Raw genomic sequence first — 22,067 nt, forward strand, 5'->3', positions numbered from 1 at the left:
GTTTTTCCCTGGCCTTTGTCACCAGAAAGCACGCCGTCCCAACCCTGTGATCTTTGGGAGGAAGCAGCTCGGGGCTGCTCTGTGTTAACCTGAGCGTTTGTCTGCTTTGGACTGTCAAGGGCTGCCTGAGACGCTTGAGCCGTTTGTAATCCCTTTCCCTTCCAAGCAAATCCAGAGCGGCACTAAGGAAGCCTGCATTTCTATTTCAAATTACAACTCTTGTCACACCAACTGTCACCAACTCATTACTTGTTTCTTTGAAACTGTCCTGAATTCTAACGCACTTTGCTCAAAGGCTTTGTTTCACCCAGCGTCTTTAGCTGTGAATGTGTCTTTCAGACAAGACGTTTAGAAAACAATTGGCAAACGGAAGTGGTCGCACACACAAAGGAGGAACATGTAATCTAATCTGTCCTGAAAGACTGGCAAAGCAGGGGTTCTATTTGTTGAATAGAACGCTATGTACTGTTCAGTCATTGTATTAGTTCATTTATCCTGTCCCCAAAATTTCTCATGACACACTGTAAATTAGTTCCTTCTGATAGTATCCTCTAATTTCAGGAAAGGGTACAGGCCATTGAGTTTGCCTGGCCAGGTTCAAATGCTACCCCCATCACTTGGGGCATTTACTCTTCCTGTGAGTCCATTGCTTCATTAGACATTCTAAGTTTCAATTTGTTGTATTTAGAACACAATAAAATTGGAATTCCAAGTCAATGAGGAAAAAATTATGCCAAAAAAAATGGTGCCAGAATAACTGATTACCTATTTCACTAAGATATTTTAGTTGTTAATTGTTAGGAGAGAAAGAAAGGAAGGAAGGAAGAAAGAAAGAGAAAAAGAAAAAAAAAAGATTAATTCAAGAAAATATATTCGTGGAGTATCTGGGTAGCTCAGTTGATTAAGTGTCTGACTCTTGATTTCAGCTCAGGTCATGATCTCACGGTTCATGAGTTCGAGACCCTGACATTCGGAACCTGCTTGAGATTCTGCCTCTCTCTCCTTCTCTCTGCTCCTCCCCTACTCTCTCTTTCTCTCAAAATAAATAAACTTTAAAAAATGAAAATATGTTTGGAAAATTGGGGCGTCTGGGTGACTCAGTCAGTTGAATGTCTGAATTCGGCTCAGGCCATGATCTCACAGTTTGTGGGTTTGAGCCCTACGTTGTGGTTTCTGCTGTCAGCAGGGAGCCTGTTTCAGATCCTCTGTACCCCCCTTCTCTCTGTCCTTCCCCTGCTTGCTCTCTCTCTCTCATAAATAAATAAATAAATATTTTAAATTTCTTTCTAAAAAAAAAAAAAGAAAATATATTTGGGATGTAACCATAAAGGAAATATCCGATAGATTTGATGATGTAAAAAACTAATTTTATCAAAAACACAAAATTAAAAGGTAAATGATGAGCAGGGAAAAAAAAATAACCTTTTCAAAATGAATGCATAACAAATTCCTGCTATCCTTTCAGAAAGCGCTCTTAAAATTAGTGAGAAAGCAATGAAAACTCCAGTAGAAAATGAACAAAAGGCATGAACAAGAAATTCACAACCCAAGTGGCATACATTAAAATGAAAACTGTGATAAATATTTCATTGCAACAAGAATCAGAAAAATGCAAATTGAAAATAAAAAGGAGATGTCCTTTTGAATCTATTTGATTTATAATTTTTACAAATGACAAAAATAACCTGTGTTGGCAGACGTTTTGGGAAACAGCCCTTCGCGTACATGACTTTATAAAGTTAATAAGGAAAAACTTCAGTTTTAGTACAATTTCAACAAATATTAATTGAGCACACATGATTATGTGCCCAGCACCAGGTCAGGCTTGGGGACATATGTCAGTAAGACCAGGAAGGATCCTGCTCTTCTTGGAGCCTTTAATCTAGTTGTAGGAGGTTGTAGGGAGGGAGAAAAATTACAGAGGAGAAGAAGTAGAAGATATCTAATACATATACTAGTATTAACGATACAAGAATATTCAAATTTCACAAACTTGATCGCCCCTGACTGCTGAGCTTCAGAACTTCAGGGGAAATATCCTACCACATTCACCCCATCAGGCTCCCCTCAGCTTTTTGGAGGGGAAGTCTTGGGAAGTTTCTCACACATTAAGAAAAAAAAAAATTGTCAATATCCTTCCGTTCCTACCTCCTTGTTGTCCTCCTCTTCCCCTGAATTAGTTGAGCAGCTACTTCACCATTGCATGGCTGCAGTGGCCTCTATGACGAGCATTCTGTGCTGTCCGTGGCATTGTCTCTGACACCCTCAAAGCCATAAAACCAGAGCCAAGCTTTTTGGGCCTTCCTTTCCCAGAGGGATGGTGTTCTATTCTATAAAGAAATACAGACCATCAAATTTCTGTACCCGTTTAACGTCTGAGGCTGGCCCTCTTCCCAGGATCACCCCAAGGAAAATTACAGAAGCTAGAGGGGGAAGTAAGGACTCCAGGAACTTTTAAAAAGTGACAAAAACTCAGGGTACCTGGGTGGCTCAGTCAGTTAAGCGTCCAACTTCGGCTCAGGTCACGATCTCATGGTTCATGAGTTGGAGCCCTGTGTCGGGCTCTGTGATGACAGCTCAGAATCTGGAGCCTGCTTCGGATTCTGTGTCTCCCTCTGTCTGTGCCCCTCCCCTGCTCATACTCTGTCCCTCTCCCTCAAAAATAAATAAACATTAAACAAATTTTTTTTTAACTGAGAAAAACTCTGGAGCAACTGAAGGTTGTTTTGAGCCAATGGATGTAGGGGACAGGTGACTGGAGGTGGCAGTGAGACACTGTGGAAAAGGAAGAATTAGGTTCTACTCTCACTAGTGCCTTGAGATGTCCTGAGACGATCCTTGCTTGCTCCTTAGCTGCTCCTTCTCCAGGTCAGCTGCAACAGTCCAGGACACTGGTATCAACAGGGCACTGACAAGAGTGACAAGCTGGTAAGAGAAAACAGCAGGAAGACAATACCCATTATAACCCACAGCTAGAATTTCAGGCAATAGTGACTTGATGCGAGAGGGGGCTGGGGGGATGGGGAAGTCAGATAGATACAAGAATGTGCCCAAATACTTACCAGTTAGTGGGGAAATTAAAATATTGTTGAGTTGTTTTTTTTTTTTTTAATCAATAGGGTTAAATAATCACACGCAATTTTAGGTTTAAGGACACATAAAGGACAAAAGTAGAATGCTTAGCTTTTAGAACATCGCAAGGAAATGCAATCTAAAGGAAAAGAGGAAAGGAGAAAACAAGAAGAAGATATAGGGGGGAGATGTACATGAGATACACTGACAGAAATAATTTCTAATGTTATAGTAACCAATCAATATAAATGGGTTAAGCACATATATCACAAAACAGAAGTTTTCAGGTTGGATTTAATAGAAACAAATGCTTACCATAAATTATCCGCAAGAGAATGCCTAAAACAAAAATGACACAGAAAAACGATGGGAAAAATTGAAACAGGTAAATGTAAACTAAAAGAAACCTTGCTCTCTGATGGCAGAGAATACAGATCAGAAACATCAAAAGGGACAAAGGGGCATCTGGTAAGCGGAACAACAGAATAGGAAGACGACGCTCACATACATACATATGCCCAAGTGCAGCCTCCAACTAGGCCAAGTGACACGGACAGGACATCAGAAAGAAATAGAGAAGGCCACAATTTTAGTTTTCAAGGGGCACAGAAAGTATTTCAAAAGACGTTGGCCAAAAAATTTTCTAAAATGTGAAAACATCAAGCTACAAAGGCCAGAAGTTCTAAGAACCTTCAGCCTAAACACAAAGACCTAACTCAGTTAAGTGCTGAAAAGCAAAGAGCAAGAAAAAAATCTAAACTGTCTAGAGAAAAACGACGAAAACAATAGTGAGATCAATTCCTCGTCTCTTAGTTGGAAATGAGGGAAGCCAGATGAAGTGCAGAGTTATCACAAAGTGCTAGAAGGCAATAGCCTTAATCTAGAATACTACAGAATACTACACTCAGTGAAAACGTCCTGTCCAGATTAAAAGAAAAACAGACAAAATGTTTAAATAGACCTTTAACCACAGAAGAGACATCAATGATAGATAGGCACGTGACAAAAAATGTTCAATTGTGAATGTGTTTACTAATCTCTTTCTGCCACTTCATTATTAGTATAGAGAAACGCAACAGATTTCTGTGCATCAATTTTGTATCCTGCGACTTCACTGAATTCATCTGTCAGACCCAAATTGACGTTTTTCCGAAGACATCCAGATGGTCAACAGACACGATGAAAAGATGCTCCACATCACTTGTCATCAGGGAAATGTGAACGAAAACCACAACTGAGATCTCACCTTACACCTGTCAGAATGGCTAGAATCAAAAAGACAAGAAAAAGCAAGTGTTGGCGAGGATATAAAGCAAAAGGAACCCCCACGCAAGTTGGTGCAGCCGCTGTGTAAAACAGTACGGAGTTTCCTCAAAAAATTAAAAATAGAATTAAGATATAATACAGTAATTCCACTACTGGGTATTTATCCGCAGAAAACCAAAACACTAATTTGAAAAGATATATGCACCCCTATGTTTACTGCATCATAGCTTACAATAGCTGAGATATGGAAGCACCCCCAGTGTCCCTTGTTAGATGGATGCATAAAGAAGATGTCGTGTGCATACACAGTGGAATATTACTCAACAACAAAAAGAAATGAAATCGTGCCATTTGCAACAACACGGATGGACCTAATGTGTACGATGCTAAGGGCAACAAGCCAGACAGAGAAAGACAAACACCAGACGATTTCACTCTTGTGTGGAATTTAAGAAACAAAACAAGTAGGCAAACAAAGAGAAGAGATAAACAGAAAAACAGACTCTTGAATACAGAGAACAGACTGGTGGTTGCCAGAGGGGAAGTGGGTGGGGGATGGGTGAAATAGTTAAAAGCGATTAAGATACGCTTATCGTGATGAGCACTGAGTAACCTATAGAATTGTTGAATCGTTATCTTGTACACCTGAAACTAATAGAACAGTGTATGTTAATTATACTTCACTTTAGGGGCGCCTGGGTGGCTCGGTCGGTTAAGCGTCCGACTTCGGCTCAGGTCATGATCTCACGGTCTGTGAGTTCCAGCCCCGCGTCGGGCTCTGTGCTGATGGCTCAGAGCCTGGAGCCTGCTTCGGATTCTGTGTCTCCCTCTCTCTCTGCCCCTCCCCCGTTCATGCTCTGTCTCTCTCTGTCTCAAAAATAAATAAACGTTAAAAAAAAAAAAAATTTAAAAAAGAAAGTGTTCTATGTCATTGGTCATCAGGAAAATGAGAATTAAACCCATTAGTTAGATACCACTATACACTGACAGAATGGCTAATTATATACTTTTTAATGTCAAAACTAAATGTGTTGAGGTTATAGAACAGCTGAAACTGTCATTAATTTTTGGTGGGGAAATAAAATAACATAACAACTTTGGGAAAAGTCCTGGCAGTTTTGTTTTTTTGTTTTTTTTTTGTTTTTTTTTTTAATAAACTAAACATGCAACTATGTCCCAGCCATTCTGTGTCTGGAAAAATGAAAACATGTGTTCACTAAAAGACTAAGACAAGAATGTTCATAGCAGCTTTATTCATAAAAGCCCCAAAGCGAAAATAGCCCAAGTATCCATTAACAAGAGAATGGGAAATCAAACACACAAAAAAACCTGGTAAATTCATGCAATGGAATACAACTCCACAATAAAAACTAACTCAGTTTTTTTTTTTTTAATTTTTTTAACGTTTATTTATTTTTGAGACAGAGACAGAGCATGAATGGGGGAGGGTCAGAGAGAGAGGGAGACACAGAATCCGAAACAGGCTCCAGGCTCTGAGCGGTCAGCACAGAGCCCGACGCGGGGCTCGAACTCACGGACCACGAGATCATGACCTGAGCCGAAGTCGGACACTTAACCGACTGAGCCACCCAGGCACCCCAAAAGTAACTCAGTTTTAGTAGTACTTGCAACACCATGGATGAATTTCAGAAAACATCATGCCGCGTGAAAGAAACTTTATGCAAAATGGTACACCTGTGTGACGCTATTGTGGTATTTTGTTTTGTTTTGTTTTGTTTTTTACTGTGATAAGTTTTTCCTGTTTGGAAATTCATGTATAAATTACGTCCTCAAGAGAAAAACTGTAAGTAAGCTGAACTCTTTTGAGGATACTGATACTGAAATATTTATGGAGAAGTATACTGATGTCTACGATTTACTTTAAAATGCACCTAAAATGAGACTGATTCACGTAGATAGAAAAGAGGGATAATGGACGAAGAGATGAGTAGATATGTGAGAAAAAGTAAAGTAAAATGTTTTATTTATTTTTTTTTTTTATTTTAGAGAGAGAGAGAGCATGCAAAAGTGGGGGGGGGTGGGGCGGGGGTGGAGAAAATCTCAAGCAGGCTCCATGCTCAGTACGGAGCAACTCATCAAGTTGCTGGGCTTGATCCCATGACCCTAGGATCATGACCTGAGCTAAAATTGAGAGTCAGACACTCAACTGACTGAGCCACTCAGGTGCCCCAGTAAAGTAAAACAGTAATGGGAAGATCTATCTAAGTGGTGATTACGCAGGTGCTCACTATAAAATTGCCAAAACTTTATGTCTGAACACTTTTACAATAAAACACTGGACAAAAATACATGAGACTGCAAAACTTTCCTAAAAGCCATCGAAGGTGTTATTACTAAATGGAGAGACGTTCCAGGCTTTGATGATATAACCTTGCAAAGATGTCAATTCTCCCCCAAATTAATCTACAAATTAAACATAGCCTTAATAAACTTCCAGTTGCATTTTTTAACATAACCAACTTAGATTAAACTTTATATGAAAGACTACATACCCAAGAACAGCTAACTCAACTTCAAAAAAGAAAAGAGTAAAAACTTGTCTAGCAGATTTCTAAGCACAGACAAATTGGCCAAAGAGAGAGCTTACAGGAAGATCCATATGTGTATACAGGATTATCGTTAGGGGACAGATGTGGCCTCACTGGCCAGCTGGGGAAGGATGAGTTATTTAGTGGACAGTGCATGGAGACTGGCTCACTAAATGGGGAAATAGAAAATGGAATCCCTCCCGAATAACACATACAAAATGAGTACCAGATGGCTTACCTGGGAAACAAAAACTGTAATGTTATCAAGTGACCATGCGATCAACTATTTTGTGACCTGAGGACAGAGGACTTCTTCAGAGCTTCAGACAGGCACACCCAAGACTCTCCACTTCCCCATTTTCCTGGTTGGCCCAAGTGTGGTGACTGACTTCTCCCCAGTCACGTCAGCTCCTGAAAGTAGACACCTGAGGGTCATCTGATTGTTTTAATCATCATTCAGACAGAATCCCAGTTTACAATCAGTGAAAACATCCTGCCCTATCATATATTAAAACAGAATAACAACATTATATGAAAATCATAACATTATAATAAAAAAAACCACAGAAGAGCAAACATCAAAATGTAAACAACAGGAACAGCAGGTTTGTTTTGGCGGTGAGATTATAGGTTGTGAGCTTTTACCTGCGCACTTTTATATATTTGACAAATTGACTGCATCGAGCAGATAGTACCTGTGTAACGAGGGGTCAAACAGGTTTTATCCAAATGGGCGAGGCAAAACGGAAACATTGCTTTGAGTGGGTATGTGATCACATGGCTCTAGGGAAAAAAAGATATTGATAGATGGTGCCCACACAAAGAGAAACACTGGGTTCAAATGTCTTTGGTATGCTCCATGTTCAAGATCATCATGCTGAACACTCAGTAGGTGTTGAATGGACTTGTCTTGTTGGCCCTGAAATCGCGTCCACTGGGGCTACAAAAGGATGAATGTACCTGAAAGTAGGTGCTTTTATTGTCAAAGTGTAGTGAACACACAGAGAGCTGCATGCACACACACACACACACACACACATACACACACACCTTTGGGTTCGGGAAAGTCTGTGAATCTGGCTGGAGGTGCATAGATTGTGAGGGTGAAGGGGGCTTCTGTTTTTCTATTTTCACTGGCATCTCATTCTGCCGGTTACCTCCTAACTGGGGGAAAAGGGAGCGTGCTTCACTAAGTTGAGAATATTCCTCTACTTAGACTAGTTTTACACGGCCTTTCTCGTTAATAAATATATTCGTATATTCCTGATGAAAATATTGCCAACTTTTGATTTTCAACTCAAAGATCTCCTGTTTTAAAAGTCCTCGTTACCAGATCTGAGCTCCAACAAGCAACCGGTGATGATGTGGTTAACGTCGGTGGCAAATGTGCCTGGTGCTAAGCTGGAGCTTCGTTAGCTCTGGAAGTTTCATGAACGCGGATCAGCCCACACTGATGAGAGTTTTTTTGTTTTTTGGGGTTTGTTTTTATTAAAGTCTTTGTTTTTCAGTTTGGATTGGTATCCTTAGGAATCTGTGTTTTGCAAGTGGAGTCCGAACAGATGCTTTGTATGTGTGGAAAGATGAAGAGAACCGGAAGCAGCAAAAGTGCATTTGCAACTTTAGAACACTTTTGTAAGACTGAGTATTTCTCTATATTAACCAAGCATGTGTTTTGCGTCTATTTTAAAACAAGCACTGTGCTAGACTCTGGGGTTTCTGGAACAACCATGGCCTGCCTTTCTTCATCTTTACCCTCCCTCTTCCTCTCCCTTCCTCATTCCGTTTCTATCTTCTTTTATTTCTTCCCTTCTGCAACTATGTAACAAAGAATCATCTGTATGAGTAGCAATCTGCCACCTGATTTGAGGTATAAAGAATGATCCTTCCCCTTGCTTCCAGGAACACAGAACCTAGCCAAAGGGCAAGACGTGTGCACACGAAAAGTCAAAACCCAACGTAAAGACTTGATGCACTAAATTACAAAATAGAAGAGATGTTACAAGATAACAGTGTAAGATAGATGGAAATGAAATAGAGGGTCTATAGACAGCCGGAAGAAAAAGATCGCTTTTCTGGGGAAGGTTTTTTGCTTTCAGTTAGGCAAATGAGGGTTACGGAGCAACTAGAAAGAGACAAACTGTGTTTATTTCAAATGGATCACACTGAATAGGAGGCAAGATCAGATCCTAGGTGGAGGAAAAAAGGGAGATTTCTCGCAAGGTGGAGGTGCAGGCTCGGGAAGGCATGGAATGTGGCTGCGGGGAAAAAGCATGGTGATCTGACCAGGACAGAAGTTCCTGCAGGGACATGCAGGAGAAAGGCAGGTTTTCCATCTGTTTCCTTTGTCCCGGTGAATGTGAATTCAGACAGAATTTGGACAGGAGCCCAGAGAAATGCATTGGAACAACTCACTTAAAATGTGGCATCAGAGCACACCTGCCAGGCAGTGTTTCCAGAATGTTTGTGAGTAGCTCCTTCCCTGGACCCAACTTAATTGGCCATCAAAATTGAGGGGAAAATAAATCTTAAAGGGATCTGTGTCTGGAGCATGTTGTATGCAGCCAATTGGTTTCACTGGGTGTCTATTGGACTCAAGGTTTAAATGGATCCAACCACTAAATCCATGTTTTAATAAAATCTATGATTTGTGTCATTTTTCCACAGTTGATGCAAGTCAATAATTAGCTAACAGGATGTATGGGATAATACACTTTCTCCACTTCGGTACCATAAAACTTTTACTCTAGCAAACCTAAGGGTGGTTTCAGAAAGCTATTCATTAAGTAACCATGGCTGCCTAAAGAGGCTTACTAATTTTTGGTGCGCCTGGGTGGCTCATTTGTTAAGCGTCCAACTTTGGCTCAGGTCATGATCCTGCGGTTCATGGGTTCGAGCCCCATGTCAGGCTCTGTGCTGACAGCTCAGAGCCTGGAGCCTGTTTCAGATCCTGTGTCTCCCTCTGTCTCTCTCTCTGCCCCTCCCCTGCTCTCTCTCTTTCTCTCTCTCAAAAATAAACATTAAAAAAAATTTTTAAAGAAGCTTACCAACTTTTAAAAATCTCCCTATCTGACCCCTTCCCCATCTTAATAATGTAAAGCATATTGCATAAAAGGTCTAATTTTTAAATGAATTTGGGGAGGTCACATAAAAGTTATCTGGAGACTTAGAATATTTGATGGTCTTTACATAAACAGAAAAAAAAATCAATAAGCGTAGAAGTACTAGTGAAAGTTTTCCAAGTAAAGTACACAGAAGCCACTGGATGCCGGAAGTAGCCTTCAAAGTGTACGTGTAAGATCATACGGATGCTTCACAGACACAGGGCAGCACCACGAGCTTGTAACTGGGCCCAGGAGGCTGAGACCCCGTCTCGATCTGCACTGACAAAACCCACAACATACAACAGAGTTCCTCAGAGAAGGAAGGGCAAGGGTCTCACCCATGGAAGATTCCTGCTGCAAATGAATCATGGTATTCTTTCTGCTTAGTCTCCGTACAACCTCAGAATCCTTCTCAACCCAGTCCGTCAATAGCCAGTACCCATTTACAAGAGCTGTTACATGAGAGGGAATCTATTTGCATTCCTAACATAGATCCATCCCGCATGATGTGCAGATAATACATGGGCAGAGTAAAACGTGGAATAAGAGAACTCAGTCCTCTGGAAGACGGCATACCAAGGCGGTGTTATTCTCGTTGTTGTTGTTGTTAATCCACTTGACAAATGTCTGCAGAGGACCTACCAAGTGCCGGGGACACAGAAAGGAAAAGTTACGTTCTAATAGAATTCCTTGTTACTCTCTACATATATCATTGCAAATAAAACAACAGCTGGTATTTAAACTCACATCCACAGTGTGGCGATGGGATGAAGGAGTGTTGGGGAGAGTTATCAGGTTGAATAATGTAAAGTTGCCATTTTTGCAGGTCGAGAATGGCCAAATAACCACTTCCTACATCTGAATGTATAATTTAACGAGGCAGTCAGGCAGTCCCCTTCAAGGGGATGGCACTTGGGCTGATTACATAACAAGAGGAAGACACAAGCGTATAGAGCTCTCCTGGCAGGAGAAGAGCAAGTGGGAAGGCACAGAGGCAGGAATATACAGGACTGAGTGACAGGCGGGCCAAGTGGCTGAGTCACAGCCAAACAGAGACGGGTGGGAGGCATGCCTGAAGAGGTGGGCAGAGGCTGAGGCTAGGAGGCCAAGTCTTAGGTAAGGAGTATGAACTTTCTATTAGTTGCAATGGGGGTTTTCAGCGGGGGGGGGGGGGGGGGTCATATGATCTAATAAAAGCAAATTTTAAAAGATTGCTCTGGCTGCTGCATGGGAAATGGGTAAGAAAGGGTGGCAGCAGAAAAGCAGTTCAGAAGGATACTGATGTATTCAGGAGAGGGTCGATTATGGCTTGAACTAGGCTGGCAGCCGAGAGGCAAGTGGGCATGGCTGGATCCCAGAAACGTTTTGAAGGTAGAGCTGCCCAACCTCACGGCAGTAATAATTACAGTCGTGCTAATCACAAGCAAAACCCACCAACGATTATTGTCTGTAGAAGACTCGCCATGTGCCAGGCCTGTTGCTAAGCATTTTGCACACATTCTTTATTTTAATTCACACACAAAGTCTATAAAGTAGATACTATTATTATCCACACTCTGCAAATGAGAGAGCAACTCAGAAAAGTTGAATCGCTCGTCCGAGAACATATGGCCACTAAGCGGTGAAACCAGAATTTAAAATAAGAGGGTCCGATTCCCAAGGCAGAGTTTCAGACTACTCTAAGTTCTCTGCATCCAACCAGAAGTCCACAGAGTGGTGACCATATGTAGTGGATGCATAAATGGGGGCATGAGGTCAGGGAAATTTCCAGAGAAGGCATTCCAGCAGTGAGGCATGAATGGGAGAATAGATAGTGGAGGTGGGAAATAAAACCAAACCAAAGTTGTAGTCACTGATAGCTACCTAAGCACCAAGATGTTTCTTGTCTTTTTTTTTAAATTTTTTAATGTTTACTTATCTTTTTTTTAGAGAGAGAGAGACAGAGCGTGAGCAGAGGAGGGGCAGAGAGAGAGGAAGACATAGAATCTGAAGCAGGCTGCAGGCTCTGAGCTTTCAGCACAGAGCCTGATGCAGGGCTCGGACTCACGAACCGTGAGATCTTGACCTGAGCCAAAGTCAGATGCTCAAGAGAATGGGCCACCCAGGTGCCCCAAGATATATCTTTTCTTAATCAGCCCTTTCCCACCCTATAAAGTACACTGACTTGCTAATCAAGTGAGTGTATCCTTCACCCAGATACAGTCTCTCACCGTCTCTGCAGCTGGCCCATATTCTACAAGGCTATAAGACTTAAACATCCCCAAACATGATAGTTAGTCTTTTCCCAGTTGCATCAGAGCCTTCCGGAAGCCATACTAAATTTTCTGAGAAGACCACAGTCACCAACCATGGTGCCCTGGCATGCATCCCACTGACCTGCCTTAAATCCCTTTATGCCACTGCATAGTTCAGTGGGTTGGACCTACGATCATTCTGGATGAGTATGTACCTTCATTCATTGGAAGAAACATTTTGAGTTTAAGCGAGTTTGCAATAAAAAAAAAGTTGACATGTTAAAAATGACCACTCAAAATGCGTAGTATAGTTGCAAAGCTAGTTGAATCATGTTATCAGACAGAACTGTTTTTCCTGAATTAAAAAAAAAAAAAAAGAGCAAAGCTCTTTTGCATCGGAGACTTTAGGCCTTCTGAAGGGGAAGCAGAGCTATAAATGTTGAAAGATGCTGAAAAGACAGCTGTGGCTGAAGAACCTGCAGGAAATCTTTACCTGAGCAGGGTATGGAAAGGACTGGAAGGCCCCTCCCGCTTGCTTCGTAGTTTCATCTTTGAATTCAAATGACGTATTATAGTTTGCTCTGAATAATCCATCATTGGAATCTGTCCTAGGTAAGTTACTCATTGGCACTTGCCCTGTGGTTTTCAGGAGCTAAGGGCAGGGCCTGGCTTGCAGGGAGACTCAGGGAGGCTTGTGATAGCACCTGAGGGCGGGCACCTACCTGACTGTACTACACAAAGTAATGCAGCAAGGTATTGCTCTCCTTTGAGTAATCGGTGTCTTTCTCCTTGAATAAGAATGATCCTGGGGCCCCTGGGTGGCTCAGTGGGTTAAGCGTCTGACTCTTAATTTCTGCCGAGGTCATGATCTCATGGTGGTGAGATAGGCTCCAGCTGGGGGTGGATCCTGCTTAAAATTCTCTCTCCCTCTCCCTCTGCCCCTCCCCCACTCGTGCACACACTCTCTCCTCCTCAAAAAAAAAAAAAAAAAAGGACAACCCTTAAGAGCTATATTCATATATTATTCATATATGACTAAATACAACGCTTCTTTTAGCATTTATTTGTAAGTCCAGTGCCTCCCTGTTGGGACTAAAAAGAACTGCTTTGTTGAGTTGCTTCCCTGTTGGTGTTCTTCATAAAGCTTACTTAATACGAAAAATAATGTGATTGCCAAACACTATCTTCCTATCAAGGCTCCGGGTTCCATGTTTTGCATGTTCACATCAGACAGCAAAATTAATTAACTCACAGCATTCAGAGGTCTGGGAACTTCATGAGTCAAGGGTCATGGAGAACCAGGGAAAACCTTGATTTTAATGAAATGTTAACAGCTAATTATACATCTGAACAGGAAAGATCAATATGACACTGCTGAGCCTCATTTTCTAATTGCCTAGTGGAGGAGCGTGATGCTTTGTAAATGAAAAGGTGGCTCACAAATGGATACCGGGAGCACTGATTCTAAAGACAACCAGGAGGCAGAAGGCAATGTGGGCTGTTGAGCCATGTGGGTTTTGACCTCTGTTCTCCAGCCAGGGCAAGTCGCTTGGTGTTGACTTCTTGATATCAGTTTGGTCGTCCAGAATCATCAACTACCGTCATATTGCAGCAAGACGTCCCTTTCCAGGCTAACAATGTGTCTTCCCTTTTAGTTGTCCATAATGTTTATAAAATCAAAATGAACATTTTGCATCTGAGTCCGTGGAAGAATGTGGCGTTTGTCACTTAAGAAAGCATTGAAATAGAGGTGGCACCATGATGTTAATCCCAAAGAAAGCCTCTCCGCACAGGTAACTGAGGCCAGTTTGCCTCATGCTTTTCTAAGGATGGGGGCACAGACTCCAGAGAGATCCCTTAGAGTTGTTGCGATATCTTAATAACCACAGGTATCTGCTTTCTGCCCTGGAGTTGGCTCTGATATGTAGCGACTGAAATGCATGAGGCCAAAATAAATGTTTACTGCTTCTAATTGAAAGACGCTGTTTTTGGAACAATGCTAAGCTTATTTCAAGGTCTGAATAAAATGGACCATTCCAATAAAACTTGCATGGGGGGGGGGGCGGTCTATACAGCAGACACCAAATTACCCAGAGACCTCAGTTCTGGGTAGAACTGTATTTCCACGCAGGCTACCTGTCGAAACAAACAATTCTCAAATCTCAGTGTCTTTACCCACAAAGATTTATTTTTTGCTCCCTTCACAGCTCCATGTGAATCAGTTTGGGGCTGGTCCATGGGAAGATCCAGGCGCCTTCCATCTAGTGGTTCCTTTCATCTCCTAGGATAGGGTTTCTCAAACTCAGCACTAATGATATTTTGGTTGGAATATCTCTTTGTTATATGGGGCTGCTATGTGCATTACAGGACGTTTAGCAGAATCCTTGGCTTTGACTCACTAAATGCCAGCAACATCTCCTCTCCTAGTTATGACGACCTGAAATGTCCCCAGATATTGTCTAATGTCACCTGAGAGCCAAAACCTCCTCCTACCCTCCCACTTCCTACCTCTCCCACCCTTGGTTACAACCCGTTGCTTTAGGACCTGGCAGTCCGTCACTAGAACCTCTCTATTTAGCCAGCTAATAAAAGAAAAGAGAGAGGGCCCCTGGGTGGCTCAGTCAGTTAAGGGTCCGACTTTGGCTTAGGTCATGATCTTACGGCTTGTGGGTTTGAGCCCCGTATCAGGCTCTATGCTGACAGCTCGGAGCCTGCAGCCGGCTTCAGATTCTCTGTCTCCCTCTCTCTCTGCCCCTCTCCCACTCGCAATCTTTCTCTCGCTCTCTCGCTCTCTCGCTCTCAAAAATAAACATTAAAATTTTTTTTTTAAAAGAAAAGAAAAGAGAGAAGTCCCATCCACTCATGGATGCCTCAGCCCTGAGGTGACACCCCCGCTTGGGTTCACATTTCACTGGTGGGAACTAATCACGTGTTCCCGTCTAGAATCAAGGAGGCTGGGAAATGTCTTCTAGCTGGATGTCCAGGAAGAAAGGAAGAAATAATTAGAGCTCAGGTGCATGTAGCTAGTGAAAGAGTTCTATCAGTCAAGTAGAGGAATAAAACCAGGGAAGGCTTCGTCTGTGATTGGAAAATATGCATTTCTCTGCAGTTACTGGGTCTAAAGGCTAGCAAGCATGTGCTAACAAGCACATGAGAGTCCATTTGAGAAAGCAGAGCGTTAGCGGCCAAGACGTAATTGTACACGGTCTAGGAGGTCAGGAAGACTAGCGCTTCTCAAACTTCAAGATGCATATACATTTAAATGAAGATTCTGGTCCAGTGTTTCCGAGAGAAGGCCCGAGGTTCTACCTTTCTAATGAGCTCCTGCATTTTGCCGAGGCTGCTGGCCTGCAGACTATACCTGGGTATCGAGGAAGTAGGAAAACAATACGCATTCAGAATATATGCATGAGGCTGATCCTGGTTGAAAGAATCATTTGCCCACATAGACCCAGAAACTCCTATGCTCTTAAGAACCAGTAGGTATCTTAGTTCTTTTAACAATTCGTGTGTGTGTGTGTGTGTGTGTGTGTGTGTTAGGGGCTGTACCAAGGCTTATAAACATCTGAGCCTCAAGATATCTCAAGGGGAAAGGAAGTGGGTGCAGAGTCTCCAGGGAGACTGAAGCACAGTGTGAAGCAACACAGAGCCTTTTTATGATTAAGTGCTGAAATGAAGGGTTCTCACATTTCCTTCTCCCAGCAAAAGAGAGGTGTTATTGTCCTTTACAGCAAGATGGTATTGCTTTTGAACAAGTCCAGCCTCTATGACTGAGGACTCACGAAGCCAGATAAGACCCTGGCAATAGAAGGAACTCTTAATATTGCTCCTCCTGTACCTTGAATTCTTGCATCACGGGGACCTGAACCTTTGAAAATTTGTCAAAAGGAAAAAAAATGTGCATGCCATTTCTAAGATCTTTAACCGTTAAAGAGGATTTCAAGCAGTTAGAGTTTTTGACAGCTATAGATATTTGCTCAGGCTAATCCTTCCTTTATTAATAAAACTCTATTTAGTTGCAAAACAATTATAAAATAAACATTGATACTCTTGGGATGTTTTCCCAAATGTACTCTGAAATTGTTCACATTCAGAACTATTAAGAGAATGTCTATGTAAATATTATCCTTTTTAACATGCCAGTTCTTTATTTGCCTCTCAATACCAGGGGTGATGATTCCTAGTTCCTCATCCTATGCTAATAACCGATCCATTTGTGCTGATGATAAATTGCAATTATTTTGCCTACATGCCCTTATTACTGTGCAAACTTCCCTCCTCTTTATTTTCAGGTAGTGACAATTGCCTGGACAACGCAGACGAGATCATATCATTGCCACTTACCAGCGTCAAATAATGTTTAAAATATGTCTCGTAAAATCAACAGAATACTAAAAATAAAAATTTAGGAAGTCCTCAATAGAAATTCAACACAAAGGTGCTTTGTGAAAAATGAAAGGGAGCCCCAATATGAGTGACTAGACCCTTTAGGGACAGATCAACAACACTTTGTGCCCTGAAGATGTTCGCCTCGTGCTCCACGACAGTCACCCAAATAGGCAGAGAGTGAGTTGTATATACTCCGAAGATTCAGACATCTACAGAAAAGGGCATAAACATACTGAAATTTATGTTAAATTACTTCGCTTCTCCTTCGATTGCCTTGGAAAATACGCATTAGGGGTGGTGCCAGGCATCCCACCCTGGAGTTACAGAAATCCCACCTGGGGATTCAGAGATGTTTCTCATATTTGTGCATAAGGGAAATCACAGAGAATTGAGCTCATGTTGGTTTAACCAACACTTGGAGAACCTTGGCAGTATTAATGATAATTTGCAGTTCTATCTGTCAACTCACGCTGGTATTCCTGCTACCTATCTACTTTTATTATTTCTATTTCATTAACATTTTTTAATGTTTATTTATTTACTTTTGAGAGAGATAGAGAGTGCAAGCAGGGGAGGGGCAGAGAGAGAGGGACCCAGAGAATCCCAAGCAAGGTCCTAGTCAGCCCTTCTCAGCCCAGAGCCTGACACAGAGGGGAGAGGAGACCCAGGTACCCCTATTTTATTAACATTTAATGAACACTTTAAGATAAAGGCATCTAGATCTATAACGGTTATTAATCCAAGCTGTTAGATTTTGATATTATCTTAGAGAAATAATTACAATTTGTTTTTAAGATTAAAAAAAAATCCTTAGATATTTAGGTCTCTACTAAGAAAAATTGATCCCAGGATTTTGTAATATCTTTAGCTTTTGTGTGTATAAATACAATTTAATTCAAGAAATAAAAGATCATTATTTGATTTGTTTGCAAAATGCATAAAAGAAGGGAGTACCATTAGGACATTATCAAGACAAAATAAGAACCAAGGCAATCTTTTTGATGAATATAAATAAAAGTATAAGCCCTCCAACTTTTGGACAGATTCTGTTTTTGTAAGCAGATAAAACCCACAGGAATTTACAGGCTACCAGATGCTCCTCAAAGCATTATTGGGTAATTCCAGATCTTTTCAAGAAATTGAGGATTTTGATATCCAACCCTTTTCCTATCCAATGTTAGATAGATAAATAGATAGATAGATAGATAGATAGATAAAGGCAGGGAGGGAGGGAGGAAGGCAAAAGGAAGGGAAGAAAGAAAGAAAGAAAGAAAGAAAGAAAGAAAGAAAGAAAAAGAAAAACGAACGGAAAACAAGGAAGGAAAGAAAGAAAGAAGAAAAAGAAAGAGAGAAATAAAGAAAGAAAAAAAGAAAAAGAAAAGAAGAAAGATGTGCATATGTATTTGTGTGTGTGAATGTATGTGCGTATATACATATATGTGCATATACATGTGTGCATATACACGTGCACACACACACACACACACACACACACACAATTTCCCCTCCATCTCAGCAACTTGGGAAAGCGGGCAAGGAGGGGGAAAGACAAGTACTTTGCAAAATAATTGGCTCAATGAAATTTTTGTGATTACCTTTTAATGATGGTTCCTTCTAGTGTTCTCCATGCATTCCAACCCACAGTCCTTCCACCCTATTTCAGAAAGCCTTCCAAAATAACAATAAATAAAGCCTCCCTATATTTATGGCTAACACCCTTAATTCTCCTAATTCTGGGCTTCACAGTCTTTCAGTAAAAAGGTGGGACCTCCTAATGTCATCAACTCCAAGACAGTACTTAGGTTTGAAACCATAGATGGGGAGGAGTGAAAAGTTAGCTCCTATGTTTCGGCTGCCTAATCTTCGAGTGACACAGAATACCCAGGCCTCTCAGAGCCCCAGGGGGAGGGTGGGAGGGAGCCCAAGGAGAAGACATGCCCCTGACCCTCTCCCATAAGCCCCCAGCCTGAAGTAGGCAAGGGTGGAGAGCAGGTTTCAGGCACTGGCATCCGGATATAAAACAGTATGAAATATTTATCGCGTTTTTATGCTGCCGTTCTGGGTAGTGAGGAAGTAACCTCAAGCAGTACACAATCCAAGGAGAGACACACATAAAATATTTAACTTTTTTTTAAAACTAAGATTTTAACCATAAAGAAAGAAAAAAAAAGTTTTTAAGGGAACTTTTCTAATGCCAGTCACAGCTCCCTTATTTCTTCTGGCTGATTCTGGCTTACTTTTTTAGCTAGTGCTTACTTTTCTAGCTAGTGCTTCTCAAACACCTATACCTGGAATAACCCCGTGAGGCTCCAGGGGGCCGTGAGCCAACAGGAGGTGCAGATTTCTTCCTTGCAGTCAGAGGGATCTTTCGAAAGCTCCATCATCCTGATCAAATCACCCCCTGCTTACATCTTTATGGCTCTGTTCCACCCACAGGATAAAAATCTGAACTCTTGTCAACCTGGCCTAGAAGACCCTGGGTGATGGACCCAGGTCACCTCTCAAGACTGCAGTCTCACCGCGGATTGTCCATTCTGAGCCATGCAAAGCTTCTCGCAGATCTCCCAAACCCCAAGCTCTCTGCACTGTGTCCCGAGCCCTCCTCTCTGCTAGGAGAGTTGCTTCGGCACCAATCGCCCCTCTGCATCGTCTGAGGCCACAGACCCGTGGGACCTGCAGCTCTCAGGTGTAGCACCTATCACCTGACCTAATGGCCTGTTTGTTTGGTTCTCTCCCTCCATCTGGCACCCCTGAGGGCCAAGGCTTGCTGCCGCTCTGGTGAACAGCCCCCATGCCCCACCCCCCCAGCACGGAATCAGCACTGAACCTGCATTTGGCAAGCGCTGGCTGAGCTGAAGCAAGGAATTCGTGGTCTCGCATACTTTCCCACCAGACGGCAGACGATCTCAGGTAGTAGAAAATGGCACTGGGTGTGGAATCAGGAGACCCCAGGCCTGATCTCATCCTGCTCATATGCTTGTGATTAACCCATGGGTGCCAACCTCCCCAAATCCCATTTCCCCACAGGCAAGGCAACACAGAGAAATGATTAAATGGGAAAGCACTTTAGATCTGTAACAGATTACAGGCATGTGATTTCAGCAGATGAGAACCCTGTCAGACCAAAGGCTAGGCTCTGTCTTCTCTCCAAGGCTGAGGTAGTCCCAGGGGGTTATGTCAGTGGTTCTAACCCCTCCTGCCTAGAACTATTAGGGAGTATGGCATTCTTGTCCCTCTCAGATCCCTTGTAGGGTATATAAAAATAGAAGGAGAAATAGTTGCAGCTTATTTAAAGGGGGAAATATAGCATTGGCTTCCTGGAAGATAAACAAACAGAGCATAAGTCCCATTCACCCCATCCATCGCATACCTTTTAGGCCAGCAAGCTTGGAGCTCTGGAGCCAGGAGCTGTGGTGAATGTCCTTCAGCCTCAGCATTGTTTATCCGATGGATGATTCCCTTATTCAGATAGAAGTCATATAGGCCTAGTCAATAAAGATTTACAATGGAGGTTTGAAATCCCCTTATGGATTTGAGTGGGATTGGAAAAGCAGTGAGAACAGGACCAAGAGATAACTTTGCTTGAGTTTGGGATACAGATTGGCCTAGGTCTGGCCAAGATGGTGGTCATGCTATATATCCTCAGCAGGGAGAAGAAAACAGTGACTCCTCACGTCCATTTAGGCATAGCAAGGACAAGTAAGAAACAATCTAGCTTCGGGTGAAAATTGGGAGAGAAACCATCTCGGTGTCTTTCTACTTCGAATGAGTCTCTAACCTGATCAGCACAACCAATGCACGTTCCTCTTACAAGACTGGAACTGACACCTTTGGCTACAAAGTACCTCAGGCAGTTTGCCAACGAAATCTGCTCTCCACTAGCCCGATCTGGGTCTTGGGGAAACTTGTCCACTTGGGTGAGTCTCAGTGGAAAAGAAACCCTGTTACATACTAAGTCATCAGTACATTATATAACTGGGTTCTCAATTCCTAGGGCCACCCCGACAGCAGCTCATACCAAGGGACAAAATGCACCGTGAATCTTCACTGTCATGCGAGAATTTCTAGGTTCAGATGGCCTTGATTGCCACGTAAACCCGCCATGGAAGAGAACTGACTCCAGAAGCACCCATCCGCCCAAGGCTTGCTGACAGAAAATCTTACATTTCTCTTTGATCAGGGCACTGTCACTCATGCAACTCTAGGTAAGCACCGTCACTCTCCACCCTAAACTTATCCCTCGGAGCCTCAAAATCGTCATTTTGTATGATTAAGTCTTGACGAAATCCATATTGCCAAATATGTTGCTAGGCTTTTCCTTTCAAGTGGGACATGTTTGTGAGCCCTCAGATTCTCCGATGATACCCCTTTCTAGCCTCCTCATAGGTGAGGCAGCCCTCAGCCAGGCAAAGGCACAGGAGCTGGGGTGGGTGGGGGGACGGGCCCCACGGTAGACGGCATGGTGCTCCACGGCCGTCCTCTGCCACAGCCCAGAGCCTCCACTGGTCCCGGAGTGAAAGCCCAGGACACCCAAGGGAAGACATTCTTCCCAAAATTAAGAACTCAGTTCTGTGCAGCTGGCAACAAAGCCGCCCTAATCACCAGATCATAGTCTGAGTATAAACACCCTCTGGGACTCTGGGATGAGAACTTTTCATCCCTCCCTAACCGAGAAGGCATATTACGTGCACCAAGCTCTGAGGCAGAAATGATGGCAACTCATTTGAAAGGAGAAAGTAAGGTAAAACTCTCCTCTTTTCCTTTTCTTGGTTTCCTTTCTCTTTTCCATTTTCCCTCCTTCCCTCCTCTCATCTCTTCTCACCGTTCCTCTTTTCCTTCCTTCTTTTCTCTCTTCCTTCTCACTTCTCTTTCTCCTTTAGGCAGCGACGGATTCCGGTAAAATTGGATTTTTAGGCTAAATATGTAAAACGATCTAATGCAACTGCTCTGATGAAGGCAGTGAGGGGCACCTGTTCAGGCTCCTTCGCTTCCCGTTCCTCCCGCTGCAGGGTGCTCCCCACACCTGCACACATGTGTAGACGTGCACACACCCACGCGGACACACTGCTGCACACACGTGTTCGTGCACACCTGCTCACACGCCTGTGCGCACGTGAGCACGAACCCGCACAGCCACACACCTGTACATGCACGTGCACGTGCACACACCCACGCGGACACACTCCTGCACACACGTGTGGACACGCCCACACACCCGGACACACGCGTGCACAAGCCCACGCAGACACACACGTGCACACAGGTGGGCATGCTCGCACACCTGTACACACATGCACCAACCCACATAGACACATACATGTGTGCACACCCACGTGAACACACACACACACACATTCACACTGCACAGTGGGCCCTACAGCTCCTGAAGGCCCGAGGGTTCCTTGAAGTCTGAAGTCCTTGAAGTTCTTGAAGTCCAGAAACCACTGTTTCAGCAC

This window comes from Panthera pardus, unplaced genomic scaffold, assembly GCF_024362965.1.
Source record: "Panthera pardus isolate Hobbes unplaced genomic scaffold, ASM2436296v1 HiC_scaffold_15, whole genome shotgun sequence".
Lineage (NCBI taxonomy): Eukaryota > Metazoa > Chordata > Mammalia > Carnivora > Felidae > Panthera > Panthera pardus.